The following is a 21,467-nucleotide window of genomic DNA, read 5'->3' as shown; positions in this document are numbered from 1 at the left end:
TCATCTTTATAATAAGTTTTAACTGATTTTCTCCTTCTATGGTTCCAGCATTCCTTTGACCCAGTCTGATTCCCCTTTTATTAATGTTTACCCTCATTCCTACTCTGAGTCTGCTGTGATTTCCTTCATATGTTTTTCAGTCCTTTGCAGATAAGACCCATGGTGACCCCAAATGAACTCAAACCCTGACTCATGGAGGCTCCTTGGACACTCCTCTCTTAGAGAAAACTCGGCTCCTGCTCCTTGATTGCCCTGCCATTTGTCATTATCCGTTGTTTACCGTCTTTGAGCCAGTTTTCAATCCCTGCGACAGCACTTCTGTCCAAATCAATTTGTATTAATTTTTTCCAAGTCAGATTTCGCAAGGCGCTGCATCCAATGGATTCCAGAGGTCCAGGCATATTACATTTACAGGTTCCCTTCACCCAGTGGCTTTGTAATTAGATTTTTTTATAAGTGGGGGTGGGAAGGCGATCGAGTTTCGCTGGCGTGATGGTCCAGGGCTGTCTCACCACCTAGTGAAAATTCATGTGTGGAGCTATTGACGCAGGCGCGAGTTTAATACCCGTGATAAAGTGGGGGATTTTAAAAAATGGAACTGAAATGCCAGCTGCTCCTCACATTCCTCGCACCATATTGTCTAATGAAGCGGCCCCTTTTTTCAGCACCTCCGGCCTGGAATCTCTGCGTCATTTTCTGATCCTCTTTTATCCTTTGATCAACATTTGATCTGTGGAAGGAAGCCAAATTGTGAAAGTCCATCAGCCTCCCGCTCCCCTTCCGCGCTCTGTTATCAACGCTCTCGTGGCCCTGGACTCATTTCCAACCAGCTGTACCTCTGCAGTTCTTTGTTCGGTGGTATAAGGTGGCCCCTCGACTGTTTCAAAACTGTTTTAAAATCAGCTGGTCAAGTCGACCCCAGTGCTGTGGGCAAAGCCTCATTACTCAGGCACTTCACCTTCTGAAACGCAGTTTGGAAGCCTTGAGTCTTGCGGTCCCTGGTCCTCTTCACTGGGCGGGGAGCAGAGGCAGCTCTCTGGGATTCACTGCCATTTTTTTAACTCTTAGAACATTGCATCTCCATAAAAATCGAGTGGGATTTGTGTGTTGGTGAGCAGGGGAAGGGTCGTGGAGTGCTTGCCTGCGCCATCTAGGAGTACTATCATTAGTTCTGTCTTGTGCTGTTTTAAAACACAAACAGTTCTAGCCTAGCTCTCTTAATCCACTATGTATATTTTATTTATATATTTATAAATATATATTTGCATCCAAGCTGATGCCAAACTCTCAAAAGGCTGAAAACAACACTCACAATAAAGGATTACGAGCATTAGGTTTAACCCTTTATGTATATTTGAACATGGCTTTCCTTCTCCAATGAGAACGGTGACTAGTTTTTAACTTTGCCTCGTTTTTACTATGCCTTGCTCCCATCTGACTGTCTGAACTTTGCACTGTGCCACCCTCTCAAATCCCTGCCCCCAAAATGAATTTTATAATACTTGACCTTTTAATCTAGCAAATCAGGCCCTTCTGTAATTAAATTAAACTTTTCAGGGGATGAACCCAACTATCAAATGTCATCTTATCTTCAGCAGCAGAAGTTGAAACAGAAATATCAGACATGTAGACAAGAAAGAGTCAAAACAGATCATTAACACCAGACTAAATGCCTTTAGACTGTCTTACAATGACTTCATGCTTAGCTGTTGAAAATAAGCTGTCAAAAACTATGTTGCTGTCTGTTCAAGGAATACGAAGTAATATACCAAATGCATTTGCTTTGAAGAATGTCTGGAACGGCTCTGAAAAACATTAACAATTTCACTTAGACATATGAGTGCCAGAGTGGATAGAATAACTGTTTTGAGACAGGAAGCACTAAGTGTAGACATACTACACTATGCTCCCAGCGCTATCCTTTGATAATAAAAGCTAATAGAAAATGAGAATAAACCAGTTAGAATATACAGAACGAAAATAAATATTATAGGATATGGCTGAAACCGCCATTAAATACTAAGATCTATTTTGCAATGCATTGAGACTTATGATTAAACATTTTTTCAAAGTGTGTGAATAATAAATAAGTGAAGTTCAATCCTAATATCCAACTTCGAAAATAAGTGTTACCTTTTTCTGGTCTCTCCCGCATTAAACAGATCTGATAAAACCAGGAAGAAATAGAAATAAGGTTTACTATATTTTATCACCTTTATGTTTTGTGAGGATCTGTTTACTGATTAATAGAACTAGGAATGGTAAAGGAAAGAGAAATCGTATATGAAGAACCTATCACTCTGCCTGGTACATAGTAGGTGCTCAAAATCTGTCCTTCCTAGTAAATAAATCCATTCAACCATAGTGTGAGCAGGTCCTGCTTTGAACCTAGGACAAGTGGTCTGACCTCTAAAGCTTAATGTGTTTGCCTCTTCTCACTACGGAAAACAGTTGTGTTCTGGGTGAAGCCAGTGAATACGATTGTTACTATTTCTTGTCAATGGTAAGAACCATAATAAATTGGAGAGGACTTTGTAGTTGAGAAGACTTGTGTTTTCATCTAGTTCATAATAGTGCTTCACACCTCTTTGAGCTTTATTTTTTTCATCTGAAATATGGGAGTAATACCACCTACCTCATAGGGTGGCCAGAATTAAAGGAGGTTGTTTAGACATTTCTCTAAAGTGTCTGTAAATTAACTGTTTCTCAGCAGATGTTTTTCAATGTCATTCTCCTTTCCTTTGAGGAACAGAGTTGATGAGACTTAGAGAGAGTGTCAAGGTGTTAGTTGAATAGTCTACAGCCATACCACCCTGAGTGGGTGGGTCAGATGATCTTCTCTGAAGAGGAAGGAACAACAATTACATGGTCAAGGAGTGGGGGTGGGGAAGGATGGACTGGGAGTTTAGGGTTAGCAGATGCAAACTATTGCATATAGAATGGATAACCAACAAGGTCCCTCTTTGTAACACCGGAAACTCAATTCAGCATCCTGAGATAAACCATTAATGGAAAAGAATACAAAAAAATAATGTGTATTTATATGTAATGGGATCATTTTGCTGTACAGCTGAAATTAATACAACATTGTAAATCAACTATATTTCAATTTTTAAAAATTCATTAAAAAATAAAAATAAAAACAATTATATGATGGAACCAACACAACTGGGTTAGAGAGAGCATGAGGGACAACACCCTGGACCTGCCATCAGCTCAGGTTAATAGTAGAAAAATTTACTTTTAATCATTTCCAAAGGAGGCTGCCTTCTCTCTGAAGGGTCCCTATAGCATATCACAAATGATGTCCATACATCAGTGTAAGTGTCAGGGAAGAATACAAGTGCCCATGCCCTATCTCTTTTCTATGAATCTGGGCCTCTGTGTTCTTTGTTAGCTCTCCAGGGGGTGATTCAACATTTGTGAACCACTGGGTAGGTAATTCAGTTGCAATAATCAGGGCTAAAGTTTGTCCTCTGGCTCCAGCCATTTCTAGAGCAGAGAGTTCCAGGGCACTGCAGTTGTCTAACAGCAGTGTCTTTGGCTTCTGCTCTGGGTCCCTTCCAGTACCAAAGATTGTGGCTGGAGTGAGTTTCAGTGCAGTGGTGCTTGAACAATGGAAGATACAAGTCAATGGGTAAACGCTCTCTGTCCATCCTTGGGTGGACAATTCTGAGAAGCATTCTGTGAGGAGGTCCCAGTGGAATAATACTCCATTCTCCAATTCTCCAAAGTGGTTATCTCAAAATCACATGCATATTATATTGGATTTTCCCCTTTATCCTTCTCACATTTCCTGCAATCTCACACTTCTAGATGAACATTTGCAGGCAGATTCTTAGCTCAAATGCTACTTTTAGGACAACTAAGGCAATAATGCTTGGCCAAAAACATGCTCAGGAGAGCATGGCTCATTTGTTTGTCAAGTGGGAACCTTATAAACTCATTCAACCTCACAAGAGAGTGAATTAAGAGATTACCACTTAATTCACTAGTGTGTGCAACAAGAAAGTGAATTAAAAAATGAATGATGTCAGGAAGGGTCAGAGGTTTTGTTCAGGAGTATAACTAGTGCCACACCCTCGAAATGAGAAACAGGCACAGAGCTGAGCCAAGGCTGCAGGGTTTGTTGGAGGAGAAGACAAGTCAAGTCCTGGATTCTCTGATACAGATGCCAGCAGGAGCAAAGGCATCACTAGGAAAACACAGAGACACTGATGGAGTATTTAGAAAATCCCAAGAAGTATATCCCTGGACCAAAAAGGATCTTGGCTGGTGTGCAGTAAATAACTGACCTCACCCAAAGAAAGGTTTGACTGTCATTCTCACTTCTGGGAAGGAATATCTAAGCCCTTGGAATGTCTGCCTCGTATGAGTGGATTTGCTTCCCTTGGAGGCCTTGGGCCATGCCAGATAGTCTAGGCTAACGATGTGATTTATGGTGAAGGACCTTAGGCAATATGGTAGCACTTCAACCCAAGGAGGGGCTAGATTCTAAGGTTAGGCATGTGTAAGGTCAGTCAGGTTGATGTGTAAAGTTCTGGATGCTATGGCTTGGGTGAGTTTCCCTAGCTGGCAATACTCTGGCATATTGTCACACACCATTGCTAAGAGAAATAGGCACTGTTCATACCTCTCCCTGTGGAGGAGGCAACTAAAAACTCTTCACCCTGTGTCCCCCAGCCCTGCCTTATGGGACTCTTCCTTGTGTTGATTTTAATCTGTATCCTTTAGTAGCTTTCAAGATTAGATTGTGAAAGACAGTGACTTCCATTTTGCTCATATTCTCTCTGGGGTTCTCTTGTTTGTTCCTCCTGGAAGACCCACAGGGCAGCCTCCAGGCCATGGCCTATAAAAAACTGAGGCCTCCAGACTGGTAATTGGCAAGAAGCAGAATCCTGCCAACAACCAGATGGCTCTCCCTTCAGTTGAATGTTGAGAGTTTCCTGTAATTTCCTCCATATGAGAAACCCAGAGCCAGAGGGCCCAGCTAATCCACAAGTGTGATGTCAATGATTTAAACTGCTATGTTTTAGGGTAACTTCTCATGCAGCAATAATTAGTATCTGGGACTAAATCTCAGCTTCCCTCCTTTGTAATAGTGTGGTTGTATATAAGTTACTGAAGCTTTTGGTGCCTTGATTTAGTTACTTGTAAACCTTGGGATCATAGTAGTACTTACCTTACCAGGTTATTATGAAAACCAATACAATGAATTAATCCCCAGTAGGACCACCTAGCAAGAACTCAGTGCATCTTAATTCTCCCTGATGCTGGTTTGGGGACTGTGTGGAAACAGAAGTGACGGCTACCAGCAAGGGGTGCGTTTCCAAGCTGAAACTGAGTGGCTTCTTTAGTGATGGCATCTGATGTGACTACCAATTGAATATGAAAGTCTCTGAATTAATAGTTTAGAAAATTTGAAAAGAAAGAAAGTGCTCAGTTTCTTCTTTAGCACCAAAATGTTTAAAGTGTAATTGTAAAACTTGACAGATGCACTGAACTCGAAAGTGCAGGCATCCCGTTTTGAAGGTCGATGGAAGGTGGAGGTCAGTATTCGGGAGAGTTGCAAAATGCATAAAAGGAACTTAATATTTTCCCCTGCTGTTAGTTTTGCCCTGTGGGCTCTTTAGGCATCCAGCAATTGTGAATTAGGACTGAAAATAAATTTAATGTATTTATCAGATCATCCTCTTCCTCTAAAACCTTAACTGAAGTAGTACCTATTAAGAGTTTGTACCTGTAATTACTATTCGGCAAGTGTTAAATCAAGTCTGTGGCATCCTTGCACATCGAACCAGACCTTCCACATACACTTCAGTCCTCAAATCCTTTCTCTGGTCAATTCTCTTTTCATCACGCATTTTCTTGTGGAATTTTTTAAAAAGCTAAGTCATGCATTTGGGAGGAGTATAGATGGCCAAGATCTTATAAGAGGACTGATAGGCTAGGGTCCTTCCAACATAATTTACTTTGGGGGTTCCAGAGTTCCAGAAAGCTCCTGACTGGCATAGAAAGGCATTTTTAGGACCACATGATTGGCAGGCCTTGCCTGAGTAATTTGTATTCTCTTTCTAGCCAAGTGCAATAACATCAACTTGAAGTGATAAGGATACTGCTAAATTTGCTTTAATTAATGTCAGGTCCCTGAGTAATAAATCACCAGTAATTTGTGAGTTAGTTTTTTGGAAATGGCCTAGTCTTTTTGGCTGTCACTGCAATTTGGCTGGGAAAAGCCTCCCACTTGTGGAGGCCTGTCTGCTCAATCATATTCTTCACTGTTCTTGGTTTTTCAAGGTGAGACTTCATCTGGATTGAAGGTATGTAAGAGTACACTCATTTTCTTAAGTAGAATCCCAGCAAAACCTTTTTAGCATATTCAACCCTTCCTGTAGACTTAGATCTAGTAGAAGTATTAGCTACTTTATTTTAGACATTTTAGCAGTTTTCAAACACTTGTTTGCTAATATGATTTTTTTTTTCAGAAAAATCCTCTCAAGAGTAGAATTTCATGATAAGACATGAATTTTGAAAAAAAGAAAATATCTACCTGATTGAAAATAACTGAATCTCTTAACTTCACTTTTCAATGTTTTCTTGAGGTGGCAATAAGGTACACAAAACATCTATCTTTTTCCTCTTCTGTGTCAATAATTTAGAGACGTATTTTTTATTTGGCCTTGCCTATGACATATGGAAGTTTCCAGGCCAGGGAATTGAATCACGCCATGGCAGCGATCTCAGCTGCTGCAGTGACAACACCAGATCCTTAACCCACTGGGACACAAGGGAATTCCCAGAGATGCATTTTTTGTGTGTTGCATATTTTTAGAAGAGATGAATGTGTGTGTGTATATGTGTGTGTGTATTTGAAATTCCAGCTATTTGGTGTGCCATTCTTTTAAAAAAATTTTTTTTATTATAGTTGATTTACAAGGTTCTGTCAATTCCTGCTGTATAGCAAGGTGACCCAGTTTTTTATATATAATACACATACACACACACATATATATACACACATATATATATATATTCATTTTTTTCACATTATCCTCCATCATGTTCCATTACAATTGATTAGATATTAATTCAATTTCTTCATGCTGGTTGGTCTGCTCTAGTCTGGCCTTGCAAAGAATTCCCTTCTCAACTTTGGATCAACCTTGTTGAGCAGCTTCTTACTTATGAAGGCTGTTTCCTCAGGCTCTATTTTCAGTTCAATTTTGGCTTTCAGCTCCTGCTGCTATGGGCTGACTTTACTCGTTTTTGCAGTTTGCACTATCCCGTGCATACAGGTAATACAAAGGAAAAATCCTGGTCTGGTCTGAGCCTATGGAAGTTTGATATTTTGTGTGATTATATCTCCTTGATATTTAGCTCTCAGATCACCTCAAACTTTGTTAACTTTACAAGATACCAAATAGCTTTATTGATCAGTTAATTTATAAAGGTTATGAATTCTGGAGGTGTTTTAATAGTTATAACTTGTATTGGTTTTCCAGAGTCTCCAAGAAATGTTGTCTGATCCAAGGTAACAAGGAAACTGCTTTCTTAATGCATTAGATTTTCCTTTGATGAATATGCTAAGCTACCACATTAGGAATCTGACTAAGCTATTGAGTCCATTTTCAGTTAATTTGGTGGGAGGCAGTGGGCTGAAAGAGAACTGGGCTGAGAGTTGTAAAGCCTGATACTGACATCTGACACCACAGACAGTTTACTGGACCTCATTTTCACATCCATTAATTCAGTGAGAAATGCATCTTTGGACTAGGGAGTTTCTGAAATCCTTTCTGTAGTTGACACTCTATGAATCGTCTTCAAGGACCATCTATATCCAGGGCATTTGCTTATCAATTTCTCTGGAGGAGGCAGGTGCAGATTAAAGGTATAAAGGATCAGCTGGTCTTTTTTTTTTTTTTTTTCTTATGTCTAGCATGTAAGGTTAGGTTTGAAAGAAGAATTAAGCCCTTAATGAAAATAGAAAAGGAAATTACCTGTGGATTTATGAAATTACAAAACAAATTCTAATTTTTCATGGGAAATTTAGAATTGGAGAGTTTTTCATAGAACTGTTGGTAAACAGAGGCATCTATTTCTTTTGACTCTTCTTTGGCTACAATACTTTCTTAGTACTCCCCATTCAATCATCACTCCTTCTCATCCTCATGAAGCCACTAGTTTCTTAAGAGCTTTCTGTTCATTCTGTGATTATGACATCCTTAATCAAGGGTTGATTGTGGTGGAAATAGAATACACAAAATTCCTATCTCCTTCCTGTCCTGTCCCTTTAACTTAGAGAGACATTTGTGTGTGTGTGTGTGTTGCATATTTTTAGAAGATATGTGTGTGTGTGTCTGTGTGAAAAAGCACACCGATTCCAATATCTTGTTATACTTGAATGATTTGCTAGCTTCACCCAAGCAGTGATTTTTCTGGGATAAAGGTGGAAATCACTGGAGCAAAAAGACTGAGAAGTATTGTGCAGGGTTGGATAAGAATTCCTAGGTGTGGATTGTTTTAATTGCCTTTTCTTTATCCCATTGGTGAATGAGGGATTCCAACCCTCAGGTTACAGGGGTGGCTAAACACACAACATCCAATGCTGGACAGATGAGATTGTCAGCAGTTAATAGTCACACACCCTTACAGCCCGGGGAAGGGGGACACTATGTGCCACAGGCATTTGGACGTGTAGAGGTTGCACCTGGGAGCAGAGTGATCAACCAGAAACTGTGAGAGGCAAGCTTTGTAGTATCCAGAGAGTGAGGTACTCTGTTTCCCACAGGAGGATGTAATTGGCTTATTGGAACAATCCACATCTTGGCAGGGAACTGAAACCTGGTGCTCAGGGATAAGCAGAACCTGTGACTGGTACCCTCAACCAGAAACTGTTGTTTGACTAGGTGACCTTATCCACAGGAGCAGAGAATGTGGCGGGGGCGGGGGACAAGTTGCAGCTAGGCCATTCAAGGTCCTCCCAGTTTTAGGGGATGTCCCGACAGCAAATAATATTAAAACTTATTTTCAGTCCTTGCAGCGCATGGAAGTATGAAGATTTTTTTTTTAATCCCAAAGCAAAATGATAAGAATTAAAATCGTATTTAAATAAAACACAGGTAACTTTCATCAGTGAGAAATATAGACTAAATTTTTTGGAATAGTATATTAGAAGATAAATGACATGAAAATCTAGAAGAGACTTTTCTTTTTGGCTGCATTCACATGTGGAAGTTTTCAGGTAAGCGGTCGAATCTGAGCCACAGTAGTGACCTGAGATACAGCAGTGACAATGCTAGATCCTTAACCTGCTAAGCCACAAGAGAACATTTTGTTTGGGCAGGAAAAGCTGGGTGAATTTTAGATCTTTTCAGTTCTATGCTTTTACGATTTTTAAAAATTACTTGGATACTGAATAGTTTGCCTTTCTCATAGATTTCATTAATATCTATTTGGTTTTCATTTCCTTTTTTTGTTCTAAAGTCTTTCATCCTACATGACCTAAGCTTTTTCTGCATCTTACAAGGCTGAACTTGGCTTTTCTGGTGTTTATTTTCCTTGGCTTTCATAGTGCAAATCTGTATTTGTGATTTTTAGGTTTGCTCAGCATCTTTTCTATGTAAGAAAATGCTTTGTAAAAGGCAATTCAATAGATTGATTCATAAGGAGAATGTGCAGAAGTGACAAGAAGTATTAAATGAGAAGAAACTGTTCAGAATAATAGTATTAGTGATGAACCCAATGCTATTGAAAGGTTATTTTTCAATAAATACCACTGCAAGTTATAATCATCTATGCTGGGAGATGTACGTACAGTAAACAACTCATTCCAGTTTGTCTAGGGTCTGTTTAAGCTCCGAAGATCCTGCATCCTCAGAAAGTTTTCCATCCTGGCAAACCAGTATGGCTGGTGCCTCTAGTTGAATTCTTATTAGAACTTCTATTACAGAGGATCAGATATACATACAAGGTGACTGATAATAACTTCATAAAATATTTTATGGGTTATTGTATCTCTGGCGCTTAAAAGATTTCTGAGTGCACAGTAGGTTTTCAAGAAATATTTGAGAACAATAACTGAGCCTATAGCCTACCAGTCAGTTGTCTCATTAACTCAGGAGAAGCTGCACCTCACTGGAAGATCATTCTAAATTGTTAGAGACCATCTCTTCTAATTCATGTGAGGTAAAGTAGTTTTCTGACTTGAGGGTGTTAGGATGCCCGGCAAAGGATGCCCAATCTACTGAAAGGCAGAGGTGTGCTACAACACGAACATGAGTTTGTAAAGTGTTGTTGAAGTTTACTCCCAAGTTAAAGTCAGATGCTCGTTTATTGTGTTACTCAAATATCTGTCTTACCTACCCAAACCTCCGTAATTATGAGCTTCACCAAACCCCTAAGGAGAATGGTACATGGACACTAAGTTCTGACGACACCCGTGAGGAGTACATACTTGAGCAAGGACTCTGAGACTACCTGCGTAGTCTATCCAGCAGAGGGCGGTGGTGTACCTGTGCAAAGACCAGGGCTCACCTGGGATGAATGGCGATGGTTAGCAAGATGTCTAGGGCCGGGTCTGTAAAGCGCTGAAAAACAACAGCAGAAAAATATTTCCTGTAGGAAAGCAGTCAGGCCACCTGTTACAAATGCAGCGCCGTCTTGCACAGGTCGTGGTGACCCAGCGAACTCACAAATCTATGAAGTCTCAAAAGTTTGACATAAACGAAAACAAAAACAACACTCTAGTACATTGTCATTCCTGAGAACCAATGCACTAGAAAGCTCATTTCAGAAAAACACTAAGTACTCCAAACCAAGAAAAACAATGAATATATAAAGTCTAAAGGTGTATCTGAAGATAATCTTATTTTTTCTAATTTCTAATGATAATAATATCTAACCAATTTGGTGCCTTAAAGTTTCCCAAACTTATACTCACAATATTTTAAATGTATCAACACTTTAAGGTAGGTCAGACTCTGGCAACTACTACCATTTTATATGTAAGACACCTATGGCAGAGAACAATTAAGTGATTTATTTAAGGACACATAGCTGGATGGATTAGAGCCAGTTAATTCTGAATACCAGTCTGTTTCTGTTTATCCTCCACACTTACCTATGGTTCCTTCCAATTATGTGCCATGTATTCAACAACATGTTATATTTATCATTAATTATTATCATGATTTTTAGCCAAAGACATATACTTCTTACAGGTATTAGGATAATTTCACGAAGACTAAACTTGATACGTGATCTGTTTTTATTTTTTTGTCCTAAAATGTCAAATTGCCCTGCAAGTAGTAATTCAGAAAAAATGAATGAAGTTTTCCAAAGGGCACAATTCTTTGTGCAAGGAAGAAGTAACTATTTCTAGATATCACTAGACATTTTTCAGCACTTTAAGAAAAGACATGATGCACCTTGGAAATGAGAAGATAATGGTGAAATCAGGGAAGTTCCCTGTTCACCAATGATATTTTATTTCCTTTGCTGAGAATGAAGAAGAAGATGAGGTCCCTGGGGCAGCTTCTAACGTGCCCATGGCAGTGTGACATTGCTGAATGCTTTTTCTGACTTCCATTTTTTCAAGGTAGTGACAGCTGTTTGGCTTCTCCCCCTGAATCCTGAAGTTATTTGCTACCCTACAGCAAAATCTGATTGATCACGGTGAGGGAAAAATGGGTTCTGTGACTTAGTGTTTACATTCTGCCCTAATGCTGCTGTTCTGCCTTATGAAAAAGAGACTTCCATGGGACCCCCTTTCCCCAGCTCTGGAAGCTATTTGGCAAGTCCAGCAAAGCTATTTGAGTGTATGTTTACTTTCGAATACCCTATGGTCCACATTCCATCAGAAGAGATCTTCATCAAGCCCAATAATCTGATCATCTAATAGATGGGCTGCTAGGCTGGGTTATCAGGAGCTCGACTGTATATGTAGCATAGATTTTATTTATTTATTTATTTATTTATAGTCTTTTTAGGGCCACACCCACAATATATGGAAGGTCCCAGGCTAGGTGTCGAATCAGAGCTGTAGCTTCTGGCCTGTACCACAGCTCATGGCAACACCAGATCCTTAACCCAGAGTGAGGCCAGGGTTCGAACCTACATCTTCATGGAGGCTAGTTGGGTTCGTTCATGCTGAGCCACAACAGGAACTCCCTGTATTTTTTTTATATATGTTTAACAGTAACTGAATTTTTTTAAAATTGAGATTTCATAACAACAGAGAAGATTATGGAGAGTGACTGAACCCAGAATGTAGAATGAACTATATTCAATGTGTTACATTGTGTGTATAAATTGTATCTTGTGCATACCTATTTGAAAGGCCCAGAAACAGGGCTCAGCTGCAACAAAGAGGAGATCCTTGTGCTTGCTACCATTCTTTCCTAGCAATGGACAATTAAAGGTAAAAACACACCCTCGTTTTGACCCTGATTCTCCTATTCTGTCATTATTTAGATTTTCATCATTGGCTGACTTGCTCTGTGCTCTCTTTTTTTATGTTGATTGGCCTCAGTGCAGTCACTTCCCTGAACATGGACAGATGTGCTAATTGGAAGTATCCGTTGTCTCTCTGTTTGCAGTCATTTAGAGTTCAGACTTTATAGCCCTTTTTTTTTTTTTTTCCGGCTGAATTTCCACAGCTTGTATTTCTGTTCTTATTTGCTACTGGACACAGCCATGCAAAGACTGGGAATGTGAAACTGCTCCATTTCTGTGAACATGCCTATTGTCACTCTGATTATGAAATTCCTTCTCATCTCTGCTATAGGAGCCCCTCAAAATTGGAATTAGGCAGCTGTCTTATGTTTGCCCATAACCCACTGTTCTTATACCTCATGGCACTTATCAAACCGTATTCCAGTTGTCTATTTCTATTCTTCACTAGATTGTAAGCTAACTTTATTCATTCACAAAACCAGTGAGTTAATTGTTTTCTGATAGCTTCATGCATCAACTTTTTGTTGAGCATCTACTATGCATGTGCAAGATACACACACCTAGGATCAAAGCAGACATCTTCCTTGCACTCATTATGTCCTCATTGAGCTTGTAGTCTAATAGGAAAGGCAGACATTCATCAAATAATCAAACAGATAAAATGCATAATCATTAAATGTGATGAAAAAAGGAAAGGTATACAGTAATGTGAATTTATTAAATCTAGTCTGGGAGTGAGGCAGGTGATCAGAGAAGAATTATCTGAGAAAGGAAATTCTGATGTGAAATCTGAAAGGTAACTGAGTTAATTAGAGGGAGATGTGGGAAAAGAGCATTCCAGGCTATGAAGCAACATGCTCAAAATCTCAAGGCAGAAAGGAATAGGGTGAATTTATGAAATGGAAGAAGAGCATTGTGGTTGGATCATAGAGAGTGAAGAGAGAGGAGCAGTGAATGGAGCTGGATAAATAAGGCCAAAATGAATAGTGCAGGGCCTTGAAAGCTGTTTTAGAGAGAGAAAAACCCACTGGAGAGTTTAAAGCAGGGGGACCACATGATCTAGTGTGAAATTGCCCTGCTACCAATGTGGAGAATGAATTGAATGGGATCAGAGCAAATATAGAGAGTTAGCAAGGTGGCCCCTGCAGCAATACAGACAAGAGATGCTAGAGTTTAAATTGGGATGGTGGTGGCAGAGATGGAATAGGAATTGCTAGACTGGTGGCATGAAACTAGGGCCATGTAGGAGTCTTTCTGCCAAAGGGAGAAAATCTTTCCAGAAGGCAATGGTTATAAATGATGAACACTACCTAGGGTTTCCCTACTGTGTCCTGGTCATCACTGCCTCTCCAGCCCCTGGCACCATGCATGGCATGTGGTAAATGCTTGATATCTGTTTGTTCAAGGAAAGTCAGGAGAAAGTAATAAAAGAAAGGAGCAAGGAAGTGGATAATCTTTCCAGGCTTTTAGTGGGAAGAAAAATATCTTCCCCCCATTCAAAATATAAAAATATTTCGCTGATCTTTGATAGAAAATAGCTTCTAAATTGAATGCAAAGATTGATGATTGATTGATTGATTTAGTGGCTAGTTTTAATACTAACATGGAAGCAACCTAAATTTCCATGACAGAGGAGTGGATAAGGAAGCTGTGGTACATATATACAATGGAATATTACTCAACATAGAAAAGAATGAAATAATGCCATTTACAGCAACATAGATGGACTTAGACATTATCATACTAAGTGAAGTTAGTCAGTGAAAGATGAACATCATATGATATCACCTTTATGTGTAATCTAAAAAAAGAAGGATACAAATGAACTTATATGCAGAATAGGAAGAGACCTACAGATGTTGAAAACTAACTTATGGATATCAAAGGGGACAGCTTGTGGGAAGGAATGGACTGGGGGTTTGATACTGGCACATGCACACTGTGGTATATGGAAAGACTGGCCAACAGGGTCCTGCTGTATAACACAGGGAACTCTTCCAATATTCTGTGATAAAAGAATCTGAAAAAGAATGGATGTGTGTATATGTATAACTGAGTCACTTATATCACAATATTGGACATCAACTATACTTCAATAAAACTTTAAAAAATGAAAAAAGAAACTAGGTTTTAAATTGAATGCAAAGATTGATGATTGATTGACTGGTTTGCACAGTGACTTGTTTTAATAGTGGGCTGAAAGGGATGCTGAGGCCTTGTCTGGGTTCCATGGGAAAGCAAGCAGTGCTCCTTAGTCCTGTCTGCCATTGGTATGCTTAGTAGAGAAGGGGTGGAACGAATGCCATGCACGGCTTGTTCTGTGAATTATGCTATAACCCCCTTTGTGGCATTGAGATGAAAACTGTCCACTTCCTAAAAGTTCTTGTCTGTTTACCTATTTCATGCCTACTTATACGTGTGTTACATGTGCTCAGATAACACAACCACACATACACACACTCATAAATAATATACATTTTGATATCATTGTTCTTGTCTCAACTAGAATCATCAGTACTAAGAAAATGATAGTTCAGTCTACACAAATGACCACGTCATCTGCTGCATTCCTTCTTTATAATAGATTCAAAAGACAAAATTTAGCTCACTTTTTTTTTTTTTTTAATGGGAAAAGGATAAACTGGGACAGAGTCAAGGACTCCTGAACTTTTATCGTTTTCCAAAACCTTGGATTGAGATCAATGTCTATTTGGTCCATGTTTCTACCTCACTATTGATGCATTGCCCCCTTTTCCAGCAGCTTTTTTCCTATCTTCATGGAAACTTCCACTTCACCAGTGATCTGTGCTTGACTCTTCTCTCTGTATATTCTCTGACATATTCCATAGTGATGTAAAAGCTCTTCCTATGAGTGCTGGAAAAGGACTTTTTCTCTCTCTCACTTGTTGTTCTCAGGATTTTCCAAAGAATTGAGTGTGTATTAGGCCCTCCAAAGTTGAGAAGTTCAGACTACCACCTGAACCTCTGAGTACATTCTATCAACATAGCTAACATACAGAGTTAATTCCCTCTGTCATTAAAAGACAACATTAATTGTGCTCACATTCCCAAATGCAAGAATACCAGGCAGAAGCGTGTAAAGCTAATCTTCATTGGTCCCTAGATACCAAAACTCAACAGGAATTCCTAGGAGAATACATTAAGAACCTTGGCAGGCTCTATTTGCTCTAGTACAACAATGTTGAGTGTCAATGATGAAATTCACTACAGAGAAATGACACTGTGCTGCTTTTGCCTGGGAATATATTGCTACTTTACAGTCCAGAAGAATAAGAGTGAATGAATATTTATTTGAAGAGGAAATAGCAGAAGATACATAGTGAAACAAAATAAAAAAGAAAATTGCTAGAGGCTTTGGGTGCTTATTCTTACCTGGTTATCCTCTTCCACCTGGCAGGAATTCATACTTCTCTGCCCATCCAGTTAGGCTGGACCATGTGGCCAATTCCTGGAAAAATATCATGGAAGATGTGACATGTGTTGTCACTTCCAGGCCAGAACATTTGATTACTGCTCTGAGCATTCCCTATCCCCAGTGCACTGACCAAGACACTGCTTGCTACAGCTGATACAGCACAGTGTAGTGGAGACTACCTCATCCGAAGCTGCCAAGTGATCGCATGGATGACAGTTGCTCTAGAGAGTCATCAGAAGATCACAGCAGAATTTACATGAGCAAGAAATAAATGGTTACTGTGCTAAACCGCTGAAATCTAAGGCTTGCTCCCCTGGCATGACCTGGTCTATCCCATTTAATGCAGCAAAGTTAGGGAGATTGTTAATTTCTTATCAAAGGCAAAAATACTATAAGGTTTTGGATGGTTGCATCCAAGACTAAAGAATTACGAGAAACTAAAATAAATGAAGATAACCTATATCTATTCCCCTGATCATGGCTTGGTTCTGTCTAGGTAAGTTTGGATTTGGAATGAACAACCCTGCCTGCAGGGGTGATCTCAAATACAATGCCTTGTTTTTTTTGTTTGTTTGTTTGTTTTTGTTTTTGGTTTTTTTTTTTTTTTTCTGCTGGGCCGCACCACGGCATATGGAGGTTTCCAGGCTAGGGGTCGAATCGGAGCTGTAATCGCTGGCCTACGCCAGAACCACAGCAACGTGGGATCCGAGCCGCGTCTGCAACCTACACCACAGCTCACGGCAATGCTGGATCGTTAACCCACTGAGCAAGGGCAGGGACTGAACCCGCAACCTCATGGTTCCTAGTCAGTTTCGTTAACCACTGCGCCACGATGGGAACTCCTGCCTTGTTTTTTTAAAAGTCAACTTTATTGAGGTATAATTCATGTACGGTAAAATTTACCATTCTAAATACATAGTTTTAGAAATTTTTTTTTTTTTTTTGGCTTTTTGTCTTTTTCTGGGGCTGCACCCGAGGCATATGGAGGTTCCCAGGCTAGGGGTCTAATTGGAGCTGTAGCCTCTGGCCTACACCACAGCCACAGCAACGCCAAATCTGAGCCATGTCTGCGACCTACACCACAGCTGATCCTTAACCCACTGAGCAAGGCCAGGGATCAAACCTGCAACCTTAAGGTTCCTAGTGAGTTTCTTTAACCACTGAGCCACAACGAGAACCCCTAGCAATCTTGATGAATGTAAATGATTGTGCAACCACTACTTCCATCATGATATAGACTATTTCTTTTTGTTTGTTTTTATTTATATGTTTTTTTTTTAATGGGCTTCCCTGCAGCCTATGGAATTCCCAGGCCAGGGATCATATCTGAGTCACAGTTTTGACATACACCACATCTGTGGCAATGCCAGATCCTTAAACTACTGTGCCAGGCTGGGAATCAAACCTGGGTCTCATGCTCCAGAGACCCAACCAATCCTATTGTGCCACAGCAAGAGCTCCTAGATAGACTCTTTCTTTCTTTCTTTCTTTCTTTCTTTCTTTCTTTCTTTCTTTCTTTCTTTCTTTCTTTCTTTCTTTCTTTCTTTCTTTCTTTCTTTCTTTCTTTCTCTTTCTTTCTTTCTTTCTTTCTTTCTTTCTTTCTTTTTCTTTCTTTCTTTCTTTCTTTCTTTCTTTCTCTTTTTCTCTTTCTTTCTTTTTCTCTTTCTTTCTTTCTTTCTTTCTTTCTTTCTTTCTTTCTTTCTTTTCTTTCTTCCTCCTTTCTTTCTTTCTTGCTTGCTTGCTTCCTTTTCATTTCCTCCTTTTTCCTTTCTTTCTTGTGTTTTTTAGGGCTGCACTCACGGCATATGGAAGTTCCCAGGCTAGGGGTGGTATTGGAGCTACAGCTGCCAGCCTACACCACAGCCACAGCAATGCTGGATCCTTAACCCACTGAGAGAGGCCAAGGATCAAACCCACAACCTCATGGATACTAGTCAGGCTAGTCACTGATGCACCAGGGAAGGAACTCCTCTTTTATTTTTTAACTCAGTGAATTTTATTACATTTATAGTTGTATAATGATCATCAGATAGACTATTCTGATCACTCCAAAAATTTCTCCTTGTACTCCTTTGTAGTCAATCCTCTTCCTATCCCCACCAACCCCCGGCACTCAGTACTCTGATTTATGTACCTTTAATTTTGCTCTTTCCAGATATTCATATAAACAGAATCACACAGTATGTCAAACTTTTGTGTCTGGCTTTTTTTTAGTTAGCATAATGCTTTTGAGATTTACTTATGTTATTACCTCAATAGTTCATCCATTTCTCTGCTGAGCAATACTTCATAGTATGAAGTTAACACAATTTGTTCATGAATTTACCAGCGGATGGACACTTAGGTTGTTTTTGGATTGGGATGATTATGACTTTAAAAAATCTACAAACATTTACACACAGGTCTTTGTGTGAATACGGGCTTTCATTACTCTTGGGTAAATACTTGGACGGGGTATAGTCTGATTAGAAAGGAAGCATCTGTTTATTCCTCAAAACTACGTTTCAAAGTAGTTATTCCATTTGCATTGCCACTAGTGAAATGTGTAAGATGCTCCACATCCTTATCAGCACTTTGAATTATCAGTTTAAAAATTTTTTATCCACTTGAGGATGCATATGGCAGTATCTTAATTTTGAATTGGCTTTTCCCTAATGGCTAATGGTGTTGAACATCTTTCCTGGTAGTTACCGTTCAAGCCTCTTCTTTTGTGAGTTGTTTATTCAAATCCTTTACTCAGTTGTTATTTGGTTTTCTGTCTTCTTATTCAGTTATGGTACTCCAGATCTCCTAGAGGATATATTCCAAACACAAATCCCTTACCAGATATGTCTTTACTGCATCTTTATTTATTTATTTATCTTTTTTAAACCAGATAAACTCAGGTTGAAAGGAAGTTCTGAGAGGTGAGACAAAATGCTCCTCATTTTTTTTTTTCAGATTTTCTCTCTTTACCCCTGCTTATCTGAGGGGAAAAAAATGAAAAGTATTTATCCCTCTGCCTTCCTGGAGATTTAGGGAGAAGAACAGCTCATGGAAGCTATATTCATGGCCTCATGCATCATGTCCAAATCATATAACTTCTCTATCATCTTTTTCTACAGCATCTAGCCAAATGCCCAAAATCTTTCAAGATTTTGTCCCAATTCAGGGTGTCTTAAATACTGCTTTGATAGGCATTCTTTTGTATAAATGTATGACTGAAAGATTTCAGCATTTTCTCCCACTATGACATCTTATGTTACTCTAAAAAAATTAGATAAAGAGCTTAATAAAAGTATATTTGATCACTATGGGTCTTTGTAAAAACAAAACAAAACAAAACACCTTAATAAATGTAAAAATTGCTTGTCATCTGGAAAGTTTGCCTGCAATATTAATATAAACTTGTTGTTTGACCTAGAGTCCAAGGGGTTCATCACTAAAATGACTTATGCTAATGAGAAAGCAGAATCATTCAGGTTATACTTTGTAAACTCGCTGTGAAAATTTGGGTAACCTTATTTTCTACGTTAATTTTATTTTCTTAACAGATGTTTTTCTACATTTGAAAATTCTTAACTTTTTGAGGTTAATGACCGACTGACAAAGGAGCTCTAAAACCCAGACTGTGATTTTCCATATAGTGTGTACTTTTGCTCATTATCTTTTGGGTGAGGAAGAACTCCACTCATGAAGTTCATTTTAATATATCATTGAAAATATTTACAATGGTACTATTACATTGCCTTTATTGTTTATTAATATTGAGACATGAAGCATTTCTTTTATTGGTATTGATAAATGCAAAGATAAAGAGATTACTCACTGAAACTCCACCTTAATTTTAAAAAATACTGTGAATTAAAAAGAAAAAATATATAGTGTGGTTAAGAATATCAAAGGAAACATATTCATTCTATGGAATTTAAATAGCATCAACCCTCTGTGAAAACCTACTTCCATGAGGGAGCACCACATTCTTTTCACCATGCTTGATTCATATCACACAAGATAATCCCCCTTCCCTTTCTATTATTCATACAGTGATTTTTAAGTTCTTTATTCTGTGCCAACAAAATTCATTTCCATGTAATGTCAATATGATTTAAATATAATGAAAGTAAATAGTGATTGAAATAGAACCTGTAAAATGCAAAAGGACGTTATGATCCCCAAAGCCAATAAAGACAAACCAAGAGATGAAAAGTGAGGCTTGCGGAGAATCTATCTCCCTATCTTTGGGGTTCAAGTGTTTCACTTCTTAACAGAGTAGAAGAAACTATGACAGCATCTTCAGTTTAAGACATTGAAGGCTTTAAGGAGCTGGGTCAAATCAAATAAAATGGGACAAATGAGAAGTAAAGCAACAGCCACTCTACTGTTTTACAACAGTAATATTGACCATTTATTGAACATTTACTACATGCCAGTTCCTATTCTTAGTGCTTTACACATATTAACTACAGCCCCTGACTTATGATCATTTAGTTTTATGATGGTGTGAAAGTGATATGCATTCAGTGGAAACCATGCTTTGAATTTTGATCTTTTCCCAGGTTAGTATATGTGCTAGATACTCTCTCCTGGTGATGGGCAGCATCAGTGACCACCAAGCCTAGTCTGCCCCGAGATCCTGAGGGTCAACCAACAGTACACTTACAACCATTCTCTACCCATCAAACCAGCCTATTTTTCACTTTCAGTCCAGTAGTCAATAAATTACCTGATATATTCAACACTTTTTTTTTAATAAAATAGGCTTTGTGTCAGATGACTTTGCCAAACTTTAAGCTAATATAAGCATTCTGAGCACATTTAAAGTAGGCTAGGCTAGGAGTTTCCTGGTGGCACAGCAGGTTAAGGATCCTGCATTTTCTCTACTGTGGTTTGGGTTGCAGCTGTGGCACAGGTTTTATCCCAGGGCCTGGAACTTCCACATGCCATGGATGTGGCCAAAAAACCAAAACAACAACAAAGCAACAAAAGTAGGCTAGGCTAATCTAGGCTATTTGGTGAGTTGGGCATATTGACCTAAAACAAACTTTCAGCTATTTTTCCAGCACATACAGGTTTATTTAAGATCAGCAGAGAATTGCAATGTGGGGTCTGAAGCTATGATGAGCCATATGATAGTAAGATATCCAGACAAAGCCAATGGGCTTTGTCTGGATATCTTAAGAAATCTGTTTCATAATATGTTCCCTGCTTCAATTTTAGGAATCTTTACTTTTTGGTCGCAAGGGATTTAGAAAAGCTTTATGGGAGGTAGGGAGAAATTGGGAGGGCTGTAGTAAACAAAGAATCCATGGCTTTTTATTGGCTGAGTCCTTGCCAGGAAAAGAGAGGTGTCTATATTCTTCTTCTTTTTTAAGGGCTGCACCTGTGGCATCTGGAATTTCCCAGGCTAGCGGTTGAATCAGAACTGCAGCTGCCAGCCCATCCACAGACACAGCAACGTGAGATATGAGTTGCATCTGTGACCTCTGCTGCAGCTTGTGGTAATGCTGGATCCTTAACCCACTGAGCATGGCCAGGGATTGAACCCATGTCCTCATGGATATTGGTTAGGTTCTTAAGCCGCTGAGCCACAATAGGA

General features: G+C 39.1%; 1 long non-coding RNA gene across 1 annotated transcript in view; it reads right to left on the bottom strand.

Annotated features, from left to right (window-relative positions):
• Positions 1-7,221: 7,221 nt before the first annotated feature.
• The window catches only part of LOC106505836 (uncharacterized), a 36,785-nt gene continuing 22,539 nt past the window's right edge, over positions 7,222-21,467 (bottom strand). Inside the window, exons 2-3 of the long non-coding RNA XR_014825010.1 lie at positions 15,847-15,922; positions 7,222-10,586 (exon numbers count right to left, since the gene is read on the bottom strand). This is a non-coding gene — a long non-coding RNA (uncharacterized LOC106505836). The remainder of the gene's footprint in view (positions 10,587-15,846; positions 15,923-21,467) is intronic.

Source organism: Sus scrofa, chromosome 13 (genome assembly GCF_054392235.1).
Source record: "Sus scrofa isolate SSC_HxYL_T2T_F1_AM1 chromosome 13, Sscrofa_HxYL_maternal_Yorkshire_Landrace_v2.0, whole genome shotgun sequence".
NCBI classification, from domain to species: Eukaryota; Metazoa; Chordata; class Mammalia; order Artiodactyla; family Suidae; genus Sus; species Sus scrofa.
This window is presented reverse-complemented; position numbering and strand designations above follow the sequence as displayed.